We start from the raw sequence: 21,370 nt of genomic DNA on the forward strand, positions 1-21,370 counted from the left end.
AGACAATTTGGTTAATGCGTAATTATCGTAAGAACTTCTGAAGATGGTATCTAAATATGCGCCCCATTATATGTCGTTTACATTATTATAAACATTCTACGTTTTATATCAATGAATACTCTTTTTGAAAGTTTCAATTAAAATAAAGGTAACCCAAAGACATACAGTCAGGTGGGTTTAATTAATATTTATATTTTATTTAATTTCCTGTTTAAAAATATAGGAGTTAGTTGATAAACAGTTTTATTTGAAATTGTTTTACGAACGAATCTCATTAAGACTTATTTATTCTGAAGTACGTAATCTATCTTGTACACATGACGAAAGCTTTTTTAACAAAGGTTTTGGGTCTAGAAGATTCAACGATTGGTTCAGTTGAAAAGCAATAGGCTTAGCATGAGGATGTTTTCGTCAAAGGACATTTTCTTAGAACGGAGATATACGTTCTGCTATTTACCTTTTTTCCTTTTTTTGCGGATTAGTTTGCAATGTCCTTTTTTAAATCTCGATAGCAAGCTTGGTAATCTCATCACTTATACATACATATATATCTAACCTTTTTACATAGAACGGACAAGTAATAATAAATCCATTACGGAATAAAAGTGACATTACTTTGATGCTTCTTAATGCGAGTGTTGATAGAATTAATTAAAAGATATCTGCGATTAAATTTTTGTTGCTATAATGTTTCGGAGTAATTGGTGATTATTTTCTGCGTAATTTGGTTTTTATCATTTTTTGAAAATTGTGATGTGGTATAAGAAAATTAGTACTTACAAATATCTTCAGTTTTCTTTTCATATAAATAATAAACTAATTTCAGTCCAGTGTATGCAGTTTTTAAAATACTTGGCGGGTGTCATGCATTGTTCAAAATATTTTGAGAGTTCGGTTATTTTAAGATAAATTTCAGCGCAGTAGGAGATATTTTCAGATAAATGTATTCCGAACATTGTACTTAGTATTTTACAATAGAAAATGGGTTTAAAAACTATTTGCAAGTAGAATCCGCTTATAATGACATAGAAGGGAAATGACAAACACGTCGTACTAAGCGGGCGTCATACAAAGTATACCTAGTCTTAGAAAATAAACAAGTTTCTATTTTCGTTAGTTAATTAGTTTAATAGAGTGAAAATTATCAATTGTATATATTTATAACAGAAAAAGAAAAAGAACGATGAATTGTAATATCAATATACATAAGAAGGGTCAGAAAAATGAGCGAAAATGTTATTATTAATCATTTGGGTCACTATAGTTGGTTATGATTTCTTGAGATACAGTCATAATAAACGATATGTCATTTTAAACGGAGTCATTATATCCAAACTTTCCTATAGAGAATTTAATATGAAAACAAACACTGTAATTACTTTATATTAAGCGGTTAGTCAATATAGGCGGAGTCATAATAAACGAATTCCATTATATTTAGAAAAACGAAGTAGGTGTTTAAGAAACGATCATCTCCCCTGCTATTGTTTTTTGATTCTTTGAAACCTGTTATAGCGGTCACTTGATGCATTGTACATCCGTATTCCTTTCACAAATATCTGTTGGTTAATACCTGTCTATCCTGTGATGTAAAATACGTTCATTAAACAGTGACAAGCAGGCAATTTATTTTATGAGATTTTTCTTGGCGAATGAACGTGTTTATTTAATTTAGGGACTAGTAATTTTTAAAGGAGGCGAACTAGTTTGAGTTAAGGTATTTTAAAAAAGGAATATCAGCTTTGAGCTTTCCCTTATTTGGTTCATCGACGAAACGTGAAGGCCCAGGGAATGCGAGAATCACAGTTTCGTCCAACGAACAAGTGGCAGTGATTGATTTATTCTCGAAAACCACCCTTTTGAAATTGCTTGTTGCAAAAATAGCCAACAGTAATTCCGCTAGCTTATTTTGTTTTTTTTTTTTTTCGTTGTATTAACTCGTAACAAATTACGAAGATTAGAGAATACGAGTAAGGGATCCTATTAATTTTAATTCTGAAGGAAATTAGAAATGTTTGGATGAGTAAGTCTACATAATAATAATAATGTTCCGTTTTGTTTACACAAAAACCCTAGTTGTTAAAGTCACAGTGTTTTTTCAGTAAACTAATTGTGTACTATTTTTATTAATTAAGAATGCTAGCAAAAATGTAGACTTAGGTAATAATAACTAATTGTTCGAATATGTTTTTGATCATTTAAATACATGGATCAAGTACCTACGTAAGTCATGAATTATATTTATTAACTACAGTTTTATTTACAGTAGCAACCAATAATAGAAAAAGTTACTTATTATTTAATCACAAAATTAATGCTGGTTCCTTTTTACATCCCTAACTATTTTGCTAAATATTTGGATTTTTAAAGTTGTTGTTATGATTCTTTTCAGAATTGTAGTTTATGTATTAAAACTTTTAGAATAAATAGAATATTATTATTTATATTGGTATATTGAAGAGTAAGATATCTGTCATAGGCATCCTTAAAGTGAGATTACTTTTTCTCATTTATCTTATTTCTTAGCAGTTTTAATCGATCAGACGATGTCCACCGGTAATCCATTAATTAATTAACAATTAACGAGTTTCATATCGCCCCTGGTCGGTATCTAAATCATAAGAAGAGTTACAAAGGTAGGGACAGATAACATTTAATCCTTTATTTTGTCTTCTCAGTTTAATTTTTTTTCGAAAAAACTAAAATTTGCATATTGGGTAGCATGCAGAAAACAGTCTACACATGTAGACAGAGCAATAACTAAATGCACAAACCAGTAGCGTAGTTACAAATTGTAAATTCCTAGGCAGCTCGAACAAAGAAGTTCATGGGGGCCAGTATTCTGTCGAAACTGCCAAACGCAGATCGCGATTTCGATTTTGTTGGATCTCATCGGTTCATCGCAAACAGTTTCGATAGAACACACATCAACTCTATCTGCTGTCTTGAGACAACGTTATGGATTTTCGTAAAACTTTTGAAATCTGATGAGTTAAAAATTGACATAGTTCACAATAAAACTGTTGCATTTACTTTCCTCTTTCGACTTACTAACTAGGCTAGAGCGATTACTGAGAGAACGCCTTCTTTTACTCATCACAGGACGTTGTAGGCTGTAGGGAATATCATAAGCATAGAAAAGAGATGTCAGGTAGGAATTGCAGCGGCCACCAATAAAGAAAAAAGAATTAAATCAATTAATAAGTATCAGAAAGAGATACAGACAAGCAGAACTTAAGCTTCAAAGAAAGTTCAACATTATCAGGAATTTAGGGAAGCAAAGTAAATTTTTGTTTAAAGACATAATTCCAAGGCAGTTATAAACCCGACCCTGTTCTTTTGAATACCTAAACAGCCTTTAACCGCTGCACCGCTTACTATTATTCGGTTATCTCTTTTCACTTTTCTGTACTACTCATGAAGCATTCCTAATTTAATAAATGGTATAAACTACACGCCACTATTAGCAATAATTTAGAATTTTCTATTAAATGCTGTGCCAAATGTTTCGACCTACCTACCTGTCAGTAAGAATTTAATTTAAATAGTTTTCCTGTTTGAAATGATCCTTTAAAATGAACAACATCAGATATTTGTTCTTTTTGTGTGTAGGTATACGTATTCTGTTTCTGTCAATAAATATATTCATACTTGTTCAACTTTAACTGAACTTTTTGTTGACATTATGTAAATGTTTTCTGACCTTTCCTTTTGATATATCTGAAGTCAAATATTCGGATGTTTTCCTACATTTAGCCTGTGAATTTTCAATATTTTGGCTTTACATATTTTCTTTAGCGGAATCACCATAGTAGGAAAACAGCTAGCTAGGATAGATACAGAACAGTAAAAAATACCCTCATGTTTAAATCCTTTTTTAACGTTACCAATGCTGTTAATAAACGTCAGAGCATCTTCTATACATTATTTCTGATCAGTATTCCGGAATATGTGAAAGGTAACATCTGGAGGCACTGTAAAGTGCATCTCGCCATAGTACCACAACGTAGGGCATGTAAAAAGTGTGCACAAAAAGCACCCCAGTTAACGAGACATTAATGATTGAGAACAGTTACCGCGCTATCCTATTGGCTTTCGACTAAACACACATACCTATTCGTGACCTTCGAAAACAGTTGATACGTAGACAAGTCTATTGTACGTAATGATAAAGTAATAATCTGTACTCGTTAGCGTTCGATTGGCAAAGTATTACCATACTATTAGAAAAATAAGTTGAATGTGGAAAAATCAAGCAAAATCCAATATATTTACATCTAAAATATGCGGACATAGTGGTCACATATAGATTGGGAATGCACCGGCGGCAAAACACTAGAATACGCGTCATTGTCATCATTGCTAGTGCAGTTGGGGCTCTCAGTAAGGTCACTACCCTCATGTTTATGTATATTACTTAGTGGTGTGAGATGGCTCATTCTACTTCTTTTGCATGTACCTTTTACGTTTGTGACGATTGATAAAGAACACGGAAGTGTGATAAATTTGAAACCAGTATCGAAATTATTACCGCATTTCTCTTTGTGCCGTTTTGCCTTTTAACTTTAATAACACGTGCCATTTTTGTGAAGATAATTAGACATAATTTGTGTCTTGAATTGCTGTTCGTTTTATTTGTCCTCATGAATAAACGGTACAGATAAACTTTAATAATTGTCCCTTACATTTGCACTGATAAGTAAACTTTTCTAAATAAATTTTACTTATCTTGGGAAGTAGAAGCTTTGTCTTCAACATTTTTTTTTGTACTAATGTATGGAACAAACGTATTTTGTCTCGGACACCTAATTTAATCTACCTTTTACACGCAAACTGGACCGGACCTTAATAAAAGAAAATTAGTAGAAAGGGAATTTGATAGCTCATGCAGCGTACGCTCGTGTACGTTAAACGTAGGACAAAGGGCGAAAGAAAGCCACAAAAAGTAGAAAGGACATAATTGTTAGAAAAATCGCATTAACTATAAAGAAATGTTTGATAACTAATTAAGACGACATATTTCTATCCATAGTTTGATAGATATCACCCAGGAATATCAAAAAAGCGAAAACTTTGTTACTGTTCGTCCATTCGTACGTCACGTTTTTGCAGTTTCTATAGTTTTGGGCCCTTATACAAATAAAATTTTGCTTGCAGTTTCAGGCAGGTATCTTATATCAATTTGTCTATATCTTTTTTTGAAATTTTTCTTTATTGTGAGGGTGGAAATTTCTTTTAGAAGTACACTAATGTGTTAGATATCGTTAGAAAAGCTCCTTTATAAGATATACGTTTTTCATTTTGAAGATATTTTTCAAAAATAAAGCTTTGAAGGTTCACCATTCCCCCTCCCTCTTCTCTATACTTAAAATTTGAGGGAAATCAGTATACTAGCGTTTTGGTCAAATTATTCGTATTTTTAAAGTAAAACTAGCTTTTTATTGATATATCATCAAAAAATGATATCTATAAAATTTTTCGGTTGTTAATGAAAATTTGTAATTATCGATGAAACGATTTTTTCCACTCTTTATTGGATGTTAGATTTGGGACTTTTCCGTCATGAATACTTTGCGTCCTCAACATGTATTGTATATTAAATAGTGTTCTTCATTTCATCCCTTAGTTTGGATAGTATCAAACAAAGTTCAAAGCAACTAAGGGTTGGAGGTTTTTTATTTTTAAAGAACCAACCCCGACGTTTAGACAGTATTACTTAAAAAAGGATAACATTGAAAACTATTTAAAGTGACTGCAATGGGATTGTAACCAAACGTAAATTTAGCTAGCTACAGTTGGGACGATTACAATTGGCAAAGTCCGCAATAAATTATCTGTGAGAATGGATGTATCTTCTTTTTTGTTTTTACTTGCGTCTGTAGTCATTTACTGCGTCTTGAATTGTCTTGTTAAGTTAGGAAATGTTTCATGAGTAATATACTTTAGACAAAGTGAAAAGAAATAACCGAATAATAGTGTAGCGAGCACGAGCGTGTTTGTGTGCGATCGGGCATACGTGTGTGTGAGCGGCTTATCGATTCGCCGACTAGCCGCGGGCGCCTTTCTTCATGTGCGCCGTATCTATAAACATGTGTGTCGTACTTGCGTTCCGGGAAAGCAATTAAACAGTTCAAAGAAAACGAAACTTTTCCGGACGGCTCGAGAATGTTCCCGAAAGGAGGTAAGGGAGTATTTAAAGGAAGAGACGATCGCCGAAAGAGTAGAAATAAATTGACCGTTGCAGAAGTGAATCTAGAAGACAGCGCAGTGAATAGTGATTTAGTAACAGTACTGTAAATAAATAGAGTAATTTATCACCTAAGTTAGTTATAATTTAATAGTGTTTTTATGTTCAATAATAATTAGTGTAAATAGTTTTTGTCGTTGTGAGTCATAAAAGTTTAATTTGTTAAACCCACGAACATTGCAATAGTAAGCGGGCAACGGTTGAAGGGTTGGTTAGGTACGTAAAAGATCAAGGTCGGCTTTATAACTGATTGGTTGGAATTGCATCTTTGAAAAAGCGTCTTCCTTCAAAATTCCTGAGAATGTTTTATTATTATTATGAATTATTACACAATTGTTGAGAGTAATTTTCTCCTTCTACAATTATGTACTAAATAGTACCAGAGATTTGTTTTTACCATGATATGGGGTTTTCCTTTACGTCGTGGAAATATGATGTTGAATTTTTGAGTAAGTTAATATTATCTCGTACACTGCTTTTACTTGAAAATGTTATTTGTAAAACCGAATCGAATCCCTGTAATAAGAAGCATTGAGATGAAATCGATTTAATGCCTACTTCTGCTTTTATACGATGTACATCTCTAGATACTTATATATAGAGTAGTATTGAGATCACGCTTGAAGCATTCGCTCCTTTTATGGTTGGAGACTTAAAATCTGGAGGCGACCTTTCCTTTTAGAAACTTAAGAACTTCAAAAAGATGCAGTTGAAACGTACAAAACTAAAAATTGTTGAATAGGCAAAGCGTACCAAGAACTCGTGAAGTTTCCTTTAAAAGTATGGGAAATAAGTTTGACCGTTTACCTTTCAACCATTCAAATCCACCGAGTTACTGAATATTTTAACCCAACTTTAACCGAAGAATGTTTGTATTAGAAATTGCAATCCGGCAAAGTAGGGTCCCGCAATCTCGCCAAAAAGACGTGTCATTTCATGTTAAATTACATTATAACATGACACCTTTTTTATATTTTTTATAACATTTTTATAGTTTTTATTAAACTTGGTTTGATTTTTAACAAAGCAAACGTTTTGATTATTGAATTTCATACTTCATAATTTAAAATACATAATACTTAACTACTAAGTATCCCGCGGGATTAGCATTAATCCAGCTATTATCCCTTGGGATTGAAACGCTGCTGGATTGCAAATCCTAGTTTGTGTGGATGCTGCAAGAAACGGCAACACCTACGAAGGGGGTGTCCTTCCATTGGTGTACAGAAATGTGGACCATTAATAAAATCTCTTTGATTGAAAAGTATCTGAAGGGATTACTAAAATATAACTGTCTTTTCTAAGGCAAGTCTGTTAGTTAATGATGCAAAATTTAGCTGAGTCCACGCAATGGGTAATTACACGTATTCGGCGTAACATTAGTATTGATTGATGATTACTTTTTAACGATGTGCTTACCCAAATAAAAACGGATAGACAGACACACCAGTGATCCTATAATGGTTTCCGTTTTTCATTCGGACCTAACCCGAGAACTTGACATTGTAATTAAAAAAAAACATGTTTTCCCATACAAATTTGTATGCACAATATTGTTTTGTTGAAGAATTTACTACGTTATGTTCAGATCATAGACTCCTTCTTAATGTTTCTGTAATCTATATGTAAAGAACTATTTTCTGTATTTTTTTTCAAAATTTTAGGTTCAGTAGTTTCGAGGGTAAGGGGAGAGACAGTCAATTTTCATCTGTTTTCGTAAATAACTTTACAACTATTTATTTTAAAGTTATATAAACAATATATATTGGAGACCCTTACAACAAACTCTTTTATTTGATATGTCACAGTTTGCAAACCTTTTTTTTAAATTTTTTATTGGCCGACCAATACTGACCGCTATTTTCAAAATTAATTTATTTACGTTATGCGTCCATATTTGGGTCACAGATGCATATTATGTGTACTAAATATAAACTTAATCCGTACAGTACAGTGATCCGATAAGGGTTCAATTTTTCAATCAGAAGTACGCAACCTAAAAAGAAACTAATCAAGTTATTTTTACATTTTTGTACTTAAACCACAATTTATACTGGAAAGCAATATTTGAAAATTTTAATGCAATTAGTGATAACAATGTTCATGATGTACTTGTTTGTAAACAAATTTTAATCTGATTCCTTGACGTCAAGGAATTTCGAAAAGCTCAAAGGTCACAATCAAAAGAACTTTACAAATCGGAATAACAATACCCCGATAGACTTTAACGCAAAAAAGAAACAGAAGTATGTACTGTAATCATTTTGAAAAAACTCCATGGAGTGTTTTTCCTATCGTTTGAAGCCACTAGATTAACTAGCAAAATTTTTGATGTTGAAATTGAAAGTATTCTACTTGACCACGGTGAAATATTTTGTACAATAAGATTAACTTAACAATACGAGGGTGGATTGATAAGTTTCCGGCCTAACCAAGAGATGACGCCACTAGGCCTACCTTGAGGTGACATTCTATAGTACCATCCTTGGATAGCTTGTAGCTATAGTTTCAGCCCGATCTCCTTGCTAGTGTAGGTTTGACAGCACGCTGAACAAGACGCCTCTGTGGTTTTCGTAAAAATGGAAAAGCAGGAAAATCGTGCTGTCATCAAATACTTTTATTTGAAGGGGTTAACGCCGAAGGAAATTAAAAAAGAGATGGACTCAACACTGGGGACATCCTCCCCGTCATATTCAACCGTTAAGCAGTGGGTTTCCGAGTTTAAAAAGGGTCGTGTGAGCACCTCTGATGGGCCTCGCTCAGGACGCCCCGTTGAGGTCACAACTCCAGATATGATCGAAAAAATTCATCAAATAGTGCTGGGAGACCGCAGATTGAAAGTGCGTGAGATAGCTGAGACCTGTAAGATGTCATATGAACGTGTGCAACATATTTTGCACCAACATTTGCATATGGAAAAGCTCTGTGCAAGATGGGTGCCGCGTTTGCTAACAGTCGACCAAAAATTGATTCGAAAAAACATTTCTACCGCAAATTTGTCATTGTATAAGCGTAATCCAAGCGAATTTTTGCGTCGATTCGTAACCGTTGACGAAACGTGGGTCCACCACTACACTCCTGAAACCAAAGAACAGTCTAAACAGTGGATTGGACCAGGGGAACCAACTCCAAAGAAGGCAAAAACAATTTTTTCGGCGAACAAGGTTATGGCTACTGTTTTTTGGGATGCAAGAGGTATTATATACATTGATTACCTTGCAAAGGGTAATACTATCACTGGTCAATACTACGCAGACTTATTGCAACGTTTGAGCCACGAGGTGAAAATTAAACGACCTCATCTGGCGAAGAAAAAAATCTTGTTTCATCACGATAACGCACCAGCGCACACGTCAATCGTTGCGACGGCTAAAATCAACGATCTAAAGTTTGAATTGATGCCGCACCCTCCTTACTCTCCAGACCTAGCCCCGAGTGACTATTTTCTGTTCCCTAATCTCAAAAAATGGCTTGGCGGTAAGAGATTTGCGGACAATGAAGAAGTAATCGAAGCTGTAAATGGTTATTTTGAGGAGCTTGACGAATCAGTCTATAGAGATGGCATTAATAGACTGGAACACCGCTATGAGAAATGTATCAGCCTTGGAGGAGATTATGTTGAGAAATAAAAAAAAAAATTTTTAAAAACCTTGTTTTTCTTGGTCAGGCCGGAAACTTATCAATCCACCCTCGTATATATGAGCATTATCTTTTTTAGGAGTATCGACCTTACGATGATGATAATGATTATCTTTTTTGATAAAAACGATTAAGATAACTGATTTTCTAAAAAAAAAATAGAAAGTGTGTTGTTAAAATAAAATTACTTATTAAACCATTTTGTTAAATCAGTTTAAATTATTCTGGTTGTCACCCCTGTTTTTGTCCACGAATTTAATAAAGAGAATTTTTTCGTTTCTATTCAAGGGAATTTTTATTACTAATTAATTAAAAGTTTCAGAGCGTATTTAAATTTAGACATCCACGGCTGGGGCATGTTTTTTTCTGCAAATGCATTAACAGTTGAATTATCACGAACTACCTAACCTATTATTTCGCTTAAAATTAAATTTGGAAACTTCTAACTTTTTTTTCTAGGTTTAAAGGGCCTGTGTTTGTTTTTCTACAATTTATTTCTCCCACGCTTTGTCTCTACTACGTATTTTAAAAATTGTATCAGGGAATGCTGAACCATAAATTTATAGGAAATGCATGTAGCTATATACAACAGGTGGTACGTGTGTCATTCATCATCATCATAAGGTCATCAGTCCTAAGACTGGTTGGACACGTACTTTCACTCTTTCCTATCCTGAGCTAAACTTCGCATTTCCCTAAAAGTAGAACAGGCCACATCCTTAACTATTTGCGAAGAGTAATCTAATCTAGGTCTACCTCTACCCCTCCTAACTCCTGTTTCTGCCTCTAATATGTCTCGGACTAGACCTTCATGCTTGGAAAGGTGTCCTACCAACCTATCTCGCCTATTTTTTATTGACTTCCACAGAGTCCTCTATTCTCCTATTCTTTCCAATACCTCTTCATTTCTAACCTTTTCTACCCACGATATTCTCATCATCCGCCTCTAACACCACATTTCGAACGCTCCTAACCTTTTCTTTTCCGCCGCTACCACTGTCCACGTTTCGCACCCGTACAACGCCGTGCTCTAAACATACACCTTTAACAACCTTTTTCGAATGTGTCATTATCAAATTATTATAGTGTTAACGTTTTAAAATCATTGAGTAAACTTTTTAACTTAGTATAGGAACCAGTAATTTTAATTTGTGTCTACTTAATTTGTTTCTACAGACAATCTTGCATTTTGTACAAAACTAACATTAGACAAGCGCTACGTGCGAACCCAGCTATTTAGAGATTTTGTTAACGTTATCGACATAATTTGTACGAACCAATCGAAAAAGTAATGGCAGGAATATTGAATACCTTACAATCGTATTTATGTTAACAATTTGTAATTAATAACTATTTCTTTTGTTTTAGGTAAGTCATGTCTTAATAATGGATGGTATGTTTTCAAAGTGCATTTCATGTTCAATACAAACACAACTGGTATGTAATAACTGGATAATTACATAGATATACATATAATTACATAATATTAATTTATGTTGTCCAATAAAAATAGTATGTGCAAGTTTGAGCTAATATTCCAGTATAATATTTAATAGAAATATTTGTTACATTTCACGGTCCATACAATAAGTGAGTAATATTTAAAAAATTAGTTTTAATTTTGGTTGTTTGGCGTTGTAATATCAATTTATGAACCGAACGCTTTTGCGAGGACGAAGATTGCAGTATTAAAAAGTAATGTAATTAAAAACAGGATTTAAAAAATATGATGACCTCTTTTTGAGTAATACAGTGCCTGTCCGTCCCCAAAACTTTTTAATGAAGTCACAGATAGATCATTAGTTAATGTAACTTAAGAATGGTCACAACTATTGGAAGATAAAAAGAATATTTTGCATAAGTATGAATTAGCTAAAACTAGTTCTTGATTAGTTATCAGTAGAAACCATCAGACATGGATCGCGATTTCGATCTCTTTGGATGTCACAGACAGTTCGTTGTCTTTAAATAGCGTTTATACCCAATAGTTAAGAATTAGTTAAGCACATTCAATAGGGATGCAACGGATGTCATCACATTAAATTTTATTTTGAAAACGACCAAGTTCAGCCAATAGATAAAAGTAATAAATTTTTGCTACTTATTTAATTGTTCCGATATATTGATTTTTAAAAAGATGAGAAACAAGGTTTCGTTAAGTTCCGCTAAGCTTCCGTTATAAAAATGCAGAAGTGGATATGAGAATGTATGCGGAACTTCCGTAATTGCGGAAGCGGAAGCAAAGATCTGTTGAAACACTAGTATAACAGGTCAATTGAAAAGTCCCCGGCCTAAAATAGTAAAACACATTTTTTTTGCAAAATTCGTTTTTTTTATTCAACATAATTCCCTTCAAGGGTGATACACTGATTATAGCGATCCTCCAACTTTTCGATACCATTTTTGTAGTACGATTTGTCCTTTGCTTCAAAATAGGCCTCAGTTTCGGCGATCACCTCTTCATTCGACGAAAATTTTTTCCCAACGAGCATTCTTTTGAGATCTGAGAACAGGAAGTAGTCGCTGGGGGCCAGATCTGGAGAATACGGTGGATGCGGAAGCAATTCGAAGCCCAATTCATGAATTTTTGCCATCGTTTTCACTGACTTGTGAGACGGTGCATTGTCTTGGTGAAGCAGGACTTTCTTTTTCTGCAAATGCGGTCGTTTCTCGGCGATTTCGTCCTTCAAACGGTCCAATAACGCTATGTAATAGTCGCTGTTGATGGTCCTTCCTTTTTCAAGGTAGTCAATGAAAATTATTCCACGCGCATCCCAAAATACAGACGCCATAACCTTGCCAGCCGACTGTTGCGTTTTTGCACGCTTTGGAGCGGGTTCATCGTGTGCAGTCCACTCCGATGACTGTCGATTGGACTTCGGAGTGAAATGATGGAGCCATGTTTCATCCATTGTCACATATCGACGCAAAAACTCGGGTTTATTACGCGTGATCATCTTCAAACACTGCTCTGAATCATCAACTCGTCGTTGTTTTTGGTCAAAAGTGAGCTCGCGCGGCACCCACTTTGCACAGAGCTTTCTCATACCCAAATATTCGTGAATGATGTGATGTATACGTTCCGTTGATATCTGTAGAGTGTCTGCTATTTCATTCAATTTCAATTTACGGTCATTCAAAATCATTTTGTGGATTTTTTTAATGTTTTCGTCCGTAACAGCCTCTTTTGGGCGTCCACTGCGTTCACCGTCTTCGGTGCTCATTTCACCACGTCTAAACTTAGCATACCAATCCTTGATGGTTGATTTTCCTGGGGCAGTGTCCGGAAATTCGTTATCAAGCCAAGTTTTTGCTTCAACTGTATTTTTTCCCTTCAAAAAGCAATATTTTATCAACACGCGAAATTCCTTTTTATCCATTTTTTTCACAATAACAAAAGTTGCTTCACTAAAAATGCTATAATTCACAAACTAATGATCCGACAGCCGTCAAATTTATAGACGCGTCTTTTGAAGGTTAGGACTAACTGAAAATCATATGGATTTAGTTCTGGTGCCGCCATCTATGTGTCAGGCCGGGGACTTTTCAATTGACCCTAGTATATTACCGATATTTTAATTTTAAAATGGAAATAATTCCATTGGAACGTGAAATCATTATTCCATATTTCATCTCATCCATTTTTAACCAACCTTTAGTGTAAGTAGCTTTTTACAGTATTTCAGAATTAATAATCAATATTTCGGTTTATGGATCCTAAAAGTAATTTATTTTTCAATTTCGTAGAAATGTCCATACAATGCTCAGTAAAAATATTTCCACTCTTGTATATTAAAATATTAAAATTGTCATTACGCATGTAATGGATTAAAACTTCCTTTCCAGTTCGTAATTTATTACTTTGAAACAGTTTGTTCTCTTTCAATCATTAAGTGCACTAAATATTTCCGGACAGTTATTTGAAATGTTTGTTCTAATTAGGCAAATGTTTCAAAAAGCCGATACGGCGGTACGGTTGTCAGTTTTAATTAACTTTTAGGATTTGTAACGGGAACGTAATTTCAATTCTGCTACCAAAACTTCAATAATCCTTCTTTACCTAGTTCTTATTCCTTACTTAAACTTAATGAAAGCCGGCAAAAGTCGAAGTTTATCTGTAAAATTGGGCACTGAAGATAGACTTGCTAGATTTTAGTTTATTTCGCCTTATTTGCTGTACAATCGATTTGCAGGCTTTTGCTCCAATTTACTTNTTATTGCTCTTTTTTTATCTGTCATTAACGATTACATAGGGGGTTCGTCAAATATTTTCGGACCTTTCTTTTGGTTCGCGAGGAAAAAAAGGTTGGGAAACACTGGGCTAGACTGATGTTTTGACTGATAAATTTTTTGTTTTGCTGTCAGTTGCGTTTTCTTATACCACGTTTTAAAAGGTATCCTGTCTGTTTCCTGGTTCTAAGGTACTTTCCTACCAATTTTTAGCCAAATCGGTTCAGCCGTTCTTGAGTTATAAAAGTGTAACTAACACGACTTTCTTTTATATATATAAATAAGCAATTTGTAGAGTATAAATCACTGATCGCCTCTGATTTCCTCCTGTTTACATCTGTAAAGTTTCATCATCAAAGTTTTGTCGAAAATATTCTACATCTGCACCCTTACGCTTATCTACATCCTTACCTTTATATCCCCCCTCATCTCTACCCTCTCCTCTTCATTCTTTCCAATTTTAATGGCAAAAAAATAATTGATCATATCATTAATGCCTATCGAAAATCTGATAACTGGTAAGGGGAGTCTAATTTTATTTTAAATTCTACCTCCTAATAACAGTTTTGATACCAATTGACGGTATCAACCAGAATGTCGTAAGTTAATACCGGTACAAAAATTCGATACTCACCGTTGAGCGGAGTTTAACGAGCATGCATAATTTCCTACCAAAAGTCAATTTATGTACCTAAACAAACTTCAATTCGATACCGCGAAAGTGATATTTAGTAATAATTTCCAGCTCGAATTTCAGTATCGGAAAAGCATTGCCGTGAAACATGGAATATGATTTAGGGGTTACGTGATAGACAGACAATAAACCTTTTTTTTTATTGTGCCACCTAAAAACGCAATGATACAATATAGTAATCGCGTTTGATGGGTCGCATTAAAAGGTCAGATAAAAAAGGGTTTAGTTCCAGAATAATTCATGTCTTTTTTTTATTGTTGCGGTTAGAATTTTGCTGACAAACCGCTTTAATGTCGAATGAAATGAAGACTTAAATGGAGGACTTTTATTAAACCTTCCATTTAGCAGACCTGAGTTTAAACTTTGGATATCAATAAAATGTGATCGAATATCTGACATCAGCAGTTACCGTCCGGATACTGCATACAAGATATATACGAGGTCTGTTCAAAAAGTATCGCGAATTTCCGTGGGTTACGTATATAAGATTTTCGATTTATCGGTGATACAAGATGTTCTCAGAGGGCCGAGAAGATATGAACGACGAAGAGTGTGGCGGGTGCCCGAGCACGTCAACAACAGATGAAAACATTGATGAAGTGAAGAAAATAGTATTGCCCAATCGTCGAATCATCGTTAGAGAAGCTGCTGAGGACCTAAACATATCGATTGACTCCTACCATTCGATTTTTGCCAATTATTTGGGCATGAGACGGATTGTTGCGTAATTCGCACCAAAATTGCTCAATTTTGACTAAAAACAGCAACGCATTAACTATTGCTAAGGAGATTTTGTACTGTCCGCAACGATACAAATTTGCTCTAGAGGGTCATAACTGGTGACGAATCATGGGTTTATGGTTATGACATGGAATCCTAATGGAAGCTGCCGCACAAGCGAAGACCGAAAAAAGCGCGCCAAGTTAGGTTGAATGTGAAGGTTTTGTTTACAATTTTCTTCGATTGTAGGGGCGTGGTGCATCATGAGTTCTTGCCACAGGGTAGAACGGTCAATAAGGAATATTACCTGCAAATTATGCGTAATTGGCTTTTGCACCATGATAACACCCCTGATCACACAACGTTGCTTGTGCGGAAATTATTGGTAATGTAATGTCTCAGCCACCGTATTCCCCAGATCTAGCCTTTTGTGACTTTTTCTTGTGCTCGAAACTGAAGAGACCCATGACAGATAAAGACGGCATTGAAGGAGGAGCTGAACAAGATCACAAAAATGATTTTTCGATGTGTTGGGTAAAACGTTGGTACAAGTCTATAATATCTGAATTGAAGGAAATAAAATAGATATTCATTCGCACTAAATTCACGATACTTTTTGAACAGACTGCGTATGTACTTGGAATCAACTGCCTTTCAATACCACTTAAGGAACTGTAACAACATGTAGATTTATTTAGGAGTTACATTCCCGTCTTCGCAAAACTTTCATTTCATTCATGTAATGTATTTTTGCAATGTGTACTTTGGATTAATACACTCTCAATCCCTGTCTTGATCAGTTAGTACATTTGTGTGTTCATTTTGGTGTGTCCATTTTCGTTCTTTTGCTGTGAGAAATATAAAAAGCATCCAGATACGGATACTTTACAACTGAAGACATATAACGGATACATTTTGTTGAATCCTGTATTCGGATACGGAAGCATTCAAATACTAACCAGCTGTACGATTGAGGATGTGTAGCTGTCAGTTTAATTAAACAAACGTGTAGGGCATTTATAAAGCAGTTTACAATTACCTTTCTGATTTTAAACAAATAATTAATTAGCAAAAGTCCAGTATGAAAACTAACTCCCGTCTACATATTTTCGCGGAAAGTTGTATTAAATACCAAAAATTACAAATATGAAATCTTTCATTTTTGGTCGATATTGCTTTAGTTTGTTTCACGTTGTTCTGCTATAGAAGCTCGACTTTTTTGGATCAAAATTAATTACATTGTTGGAAACTAGTTTTGTAGCATAACAAACCGTTCATTTAATTAATTGATGCAACTGAAAACCGAATTATTTATGGATGGAGTAACTCTACTAATTGGTCCTAATGAATTCCTGCATAATTTTATTTATTGTTACGGCAATCCCGACAATAACTTTTGTTGTCTGGAACCGTCAGTAATTATAGCTAGATTAGTTGACACTCCTGTTTCTTCACTTGCATACATTCAATGATGTATTTGCTGTCACCTGATTTATGATTTTTTTTTAATTCCCTATTGTACTACTATTTCTCCAAAAAAAACATGCCGATAGTTTCATAAATAATCTACACTTTAGAAGATAATGACTAGTAAGTGATTTTTCCGGGTACCGGATAGCCGTGTACCTAGCATTAGCTGTGTTAAACTACTGAAATTTCAACTCTTGCATGGTTGATTTTCAATGAGAGGGTTAAATTGAAACCGCTGAAATAAGCCTATAGCGTTTAGAAACATTAAAATCTGCAAAGCAACAAAATCATACTAATTAGTTATCTTTAATCAAAACAGGACAAATGACCTATCGCAATGCAATATACTTATTCAATTATTATTGATGGTGCTGGTTTCTTCTTTTTTCTCTGGTAAAATTACACGGCGTTGCCAGATATCCGGTACCCGGCCGGATTCTAAAAAAAGTCCTTCGGGCACCGGATCCAAACCGGATCCTAGCCCATCTCTACTTTACACCATTTGATAGGAACATAATGTACCTACTATTTATTAAGAATACTAATTGATATGAAAATTAAAATCAAGAAAATTACAATGGCTTATTCAAATTTAATGTTTTTGACGTGACGTCTTATAATTCGATGCAGCCGGCTGCACGCACCTCGCTTTGAGGCGTTCCATTTAAGGCTTGAAGTGCAAGCGAAAGCGCGGAACGAGCGACAAAGAGGCACAATCGACCTCCGCGTTCGGCAGCGTTCGACATCTGTCTCTCTCCTACTTGAGTGAGCGCGTGGACAGCTACTATACAGTAATACATTTCCATTTACCTCCTTCTCTATATTCATACAAAATATCTATCAAACAAATAAAATTAAAATTTTCTTTTGAAAAATGAAACCATTNGATACTAAAAGATGAAATATTTGCAGGGGGTAGATTTATTTGAATGGGTGTAGAAATTTTGATCTTTTAGTTTTGATTTATTTCTCTGTAATTATTCATGTTAGGTACTACATTATTTAAACTAGTAGACATAAAATATCTATATACTTTCACAGCCCATAATAACTGAAGGAAAAAACCAAATTAATTACTTGTGTAGAAAAGAAATGCGAAGATACGGCGACTGAAATGCACCTGATTCGTTGAATCTACATAATTATTTATCATTTCAGTTCCTGGTTGCGATAAAGTCAAATTTATATTTTTATTTTGCATACTTTTGTATATTGTGATCACCAAATGAAGAACAGCATAATCCAGTACAGTATAAGTATTTATATGTACATATACTGCTGCTGCAATTTTAAAAATCCATACTGCTGAATTATACGGTTCTACAGGAATTGGTTTTCGAAATGTAGGCAATTTACTATTTTGATAGAAGTATATAAAGGTCAGAAATGCATGGTAATAAGGTCAAAATCAGATTTATGTTGGGACGTCAAGTCGTTGGCTTTTACGTTGTCGAATAAACCGACTTTGTCTTTCAAATACCAACTTTTTCCAAACTGCAAAATTCTGTCCTCAACAAAATCAATACACTTCCAAGTTTTCTGAACGCCACAAAACCAATTTTAGAAGTAAATTACATTTTGAGGTCACCAGGACCGTAACCAGGTGAAGGCTCAGCCTGCTCTAGCTGCTAACCTGTTTACTAAGGATTTTGAAATTTCTACTCATAATTTCTGAGTTTAACAGTAGTACTACTGTACCAGTAAATAGTAAGAACATTTAATACATATATTAATTATTAAATTTAATGTAACGCTTAGTCTAACCAAATCCTTTTCAAACCGTCCTGATTACACAGTCTGACTACGTCCCTGGACACTATTATTAGGTTTTGATTTAGCGAAAGTTATTGTAAACGCAAATTTTGTCTCAGATGTTTTTTATCATGTAAGTTATAACCTAGGATAACTTTACACACTAAAAAATTTTAGGAAAACTAGACGATGACTGTTCACCTCAAAGACGAAACTAGCGGAAAACATTTGAAATATAACTTAATTCACAAAAACGTTATAAAGTTTGCAATAATCGTTTCACTTTGAAATTTGTTAAATACTACTTATAAGGTTTGATAAGTCGGAGAGGTTGTAAAATTCTTGAGTAGGGGGTAGACTACGAAAGAAATGGTTTGGTATAGAACGGTCACATGGAGGTGCAGATGGTGCTGCAAATTGATAGTGGGGTGAATGTGAGAACGACTTTCGGGTTTTCTTATTTTTTTTAAGTGGGGGCAGTTTTTTACCTACCAAAACCTAATCTCCTCCCTCTGCGCTTCCATCATCTCTTTAAATAGAAAATTTTAAAGAATTCTTCCTTAATGTGTAGTCCTACAGTATTGAAGGCATATTTCCTTTAAAGAAGAAAACTCACTCTAATTCAAATTAGCCCTTCGAGATAGTTTATCTGATATTATTGCCGAATTGGATACAGGGGGCACCCGTGAGTAATGTTTTATTAGGATGTTTTTCTATTTCATGACTATTTTTTTTGCTAGGAGGCGTCAGTGTCGACCTGACTTAAAAACTTTCTCATCAAAAACACGATAAAGTTGTTTCTGAAAAGAACTAGAGCATGCTAAATTTGAATGTTACATTTATTTTGATATAATTTTAATATTTCTCAATAAAAACTTTTTTATTTTAAGTGCTATTGGAAAAATTCTATCATATTCTCATTAAGTGTTTTAGATTTATACGAATTGACTTCTTAATCGTCGAAATCTGTCAAGAATCAGTTATAACAGACAAATCAGTAATAGTCAAGTTTGATGCCCTCGGGCAAAAAACTACCCATGAAATACGTCCCATTCATGTACTACTCAGGGGCGTCCCTTTTTTCATTTCTGTATTAATATAAGATGAACAATTATTCTTGAAGTATAAATAGGCATTGAGTGACTTCAAATCTCTAGGTCCACTGGTTTTGTTTGTGCATTTTCTGTAAGTCAGTCTCATTAAAATCCCTTTTCATGTCTGTAGGGGTGTAAATTGATAAATTTCATTATTGTACTCCTAAAGTACTCGAGCAATATTTCTTATAAATTTCAAATTTCTTGGCTCACTGGCTTAGTAATAGTATAGGTTGTGCGTTGTATTTTAGTCAGTCATTCATTTAGTCACGATACTTACTATTTTATTTGCATGGAGAAGTTATTAAGTGTTATGCAGTCTATTTATTTGGTTAGTGTCTGAATCTGATAGTGGTTTTCTAATTTTTCTGTTCTTGTAGATGGCAGTGGAATTGTGCATATGTGCGGCTCATAATTGAGTTTCAGTTGAACGAAGTTGCGGCTAGAAAGTTGTAATTGTAATTAGTTTTTACGGATTCGCATAACAAAAACAAAACTACTTCAGTACAAAAATTGTTCGTACTTCTGTCCATTCGTTGAAACTCATATGTCTGATTTTGGAAAATTCGCTATTTTCTGTTAGTTTTCAGCGATTCTTTAGTATGTAAGTCATAACATGGAGCTTTTTACATTCAAGTCAAACTCATTTTTGGTTGGTTTATTCATATCTTAATTAGGCTAAAACATGATTACAAAAAAGGATATTAAGTAGAAGATATTTGTTATCTTCATGGATTTTTAATGTGGTTGTGGCAATTTTTTTGTCTCTAAAGTTTTGGTGAGTACAATCGATTTTTAATTTAAATTTTGCGATTACATTGTTCGGAATTTCAATTTGTATGGTAATTAGATGTAGGTATTACCTAATCCTCTGATTTTGCATACAAAATTACAAAGTTTATCCGTAAAGCAGTATTTAAATGTGCAGCTCTGAAACTAATATAAGGTAATGCTTTCCAATCGGGCTCCACTATATGTAGAAGCAAATGTAAATTGAGAATAATTTGGATATTGATGTAGCCAATTCATTTCAATATATGTATGCATCGAATTTTTAAAACCTAAAGTTATTATCATCACTGCTGACATAACATTAATTTTTGAATAATGCATGCCTATTTGCATAATTTTCGTACAACAAACAAGTGGTTATTACTATTGAGGTATTTCGGTGGCGTATCATTTTTTATGTGGAAACCAAAATATTAAAACAATTTTACTTTTTTGACCGACGACATCGTCCTCATAAAACTATTTCACCTTTGCTGTTTATAATAAATGCAATTGTTATAACCAACTACATTTTCCCCGCGGCTTCACTCACAGAAATTAAAATCGTTTCTCTATAAAAACTTTTAACACCGAACAAAATAATTCGAAGTGGTCTGTATTCTGTCGAAAGAAACTGCCAGACGCGGATCGCGATTTCGATCTTTTTGGATCTCATCAGCGCGTCGCAGGCAGCTCCGACAGAACACAGACCAACCTTTACCTGCTGTCTTAACAGCGCGTTTTAGAAAATAC

At 34.1% G+C, this 21,370-nt stretch overlaps 1 protein-coding gene across 1 annotated transcript in view; it reads right to left on the minus strand.

The window, feature by feature from the left end:
• LOC108733979 overlaps positions 1–21,370 on the minus strand; it is a 96,256-nt gene that overhangs the window by 817 nt on the left and 74,069 nt on the right. The gene's annotated exons all lie outside the window — the stretch shown is intronic.

The sequence above is a fragment of the Agrilus planipennis genome, unplaced genomic scaffold (assembly GCF_000699045.2).
Source record: "Agrilus planipennis isolate EAB-ADULT unplaced genomic scaffold, Apla_2.0 scaffold36, whole genome shotgun sequence".
In the NCBI taxonomy this organism is placed as follows: domain Eukaryota; kingdom Metazoa; phylum Arthropoda; class Insecta; order Coleoptera; family Buprestidae; genus Agrilus; species Agrilus planipennis.